Source organism: Pundamilia nyererei, unplaced genomic scaffold, assembly GCF_000239375.1.
Source record: "Pundamilia nyererei isolate P.nyererei 1_Seehausen unplaced genomic scaffold, PunNye1.0 scaffold00782, whole genome shotgun sequence".
In the NCBI taxonomy this organism is placed as follows: Eukaryota; Metazoa; Chordata; class Actinopteri; order Cichliformes; family Cichlidae; genus Pundamilia; species Pundamilia nyererei.
The window spans coordinates 55,850-57,429 of record NW_005188183.1 but is presented as its reverse complement, the minus strand read 5'-3'; positions in this window follow the sequence as shown (position 1 = coordinate 57,429).

Below are 1,580 nucleotides of genomic sequence, written 5' to 3'. Positions count from 1 at the left end.
TGTTGTGTTCTCTTCCCCGTCCATGACAGGCCCAAGCCTCACGGACACCTTGCAGTATTCAATAAATTCGGTTGTTTCTCCTGTTTCAGACTGTTTTGAGTACTTTCAGACTAGCATTGATTCTCTCATATAACTCTGAAATGCATACCTTAGCAGATAACCCTAAAACTTGAAATGTAATATCATCTCACTACTTAAGAACTGTATTTAGCTAGTAAATAGCTTGTTGTTCTATAACAAAGCCCAATGTAAAGCTAAGGCATCAGAACCACCCTTGTTCGGCTACTGTTGGGGTGCAGTAGCTCCACCACCCTACTATCGGGAGGAAGTGGGTTTGTGTACTCAAGTTTATATAGTGAGAATTATAAAAGTTAATGGACTCTGACTAAACTGATACCAGCACACAAATTGCTAGGCCCAAAGCTGTTATACTGGAGCAAGAAAAAATATATTGTGGCGTGTTGGGAGTGGATAGTTATTTCCCATCATGCCTTGGGAACATGTGTTGCTGTTGAAGATGAGGAAACTGTTATTTACATCTGCTATTGTTACGTGACTCTTAATTGTTCCTGTTAATGCTACAGTGTAAATTCACTGGGAGAAGTTGTTTGATGAAAAGAGATGTGATACCATGAGTGAGTTCATGTGCTGTGTTATTGACCATCTGAAGCACAGTGTAGCAAACTGTCCAATAAAAAGAAAAACCTCCATGTTGAGTCTGTGTTTCCATATGCCCCGCTAGTTTAGAGACTTATTCCTCATGAAGAATGAAATCAAGAAAGAATATCTTTAACTGGTCTTTAACTCGCCAATGAGGGAAGTCTTGGTCAGAATCAGCTCTTGGAGCTCACGCTCCTCACCTGTCTCCAAACCAACTCTTTCAAAGAGTAGCTCCACTCGTAACTATTTATTCAAGCTGTTACAGTTCACACAATACAACACAACACAAGCACCTCCTACTGTAAACCCCCCAGTTACAAAGACAAGGCACTGTGTGTGTATGTGTGTGCACCTGTATGCATGTGCAAGAACGTGTGTGAGTGTGGGAATGTGTGTGTGTGTCACGGGAGTTCGTTTGTGTGACCTCCTGCTCACCAAAAGGATCATAAAAGCAGGAAGCTTACCAAACATCAAACAGAATCTTCACAAGGGATGTGCTTGTGATAAAACACTACAGCCTCCTCCCAGAACCTCGAGAGGCTGGGGAGGGGGACAAAGGAATGTCTTGATCCTATAGTTTGAATTAAGACTTTACAGATTTAACAAACACAATGACAAAATTGGCTCAACCTTTTTGGTTGTCCCTTGTTGGAAAGATTCCTCAGCTCACCACAATATACTTGTAATTATGAGTATATTCTGAGTTTATGTTAAGCAAGTGATGTGAAAGGGTTCTGTATTCCCTCATAGTGGAAGCAAACATGTAGTTGCACTGGTGATGCTAATTATGTTAGTGGGTCAATGGGAAATTCCATTATATATGAGCATTAAGCTAGTAGGATGAGCACTACATATTTTTTTCACTCTTTCTCTTGCTTATACCAGCAGTAATTTGAGTTACTAAGGCTTCCGTCTGTACC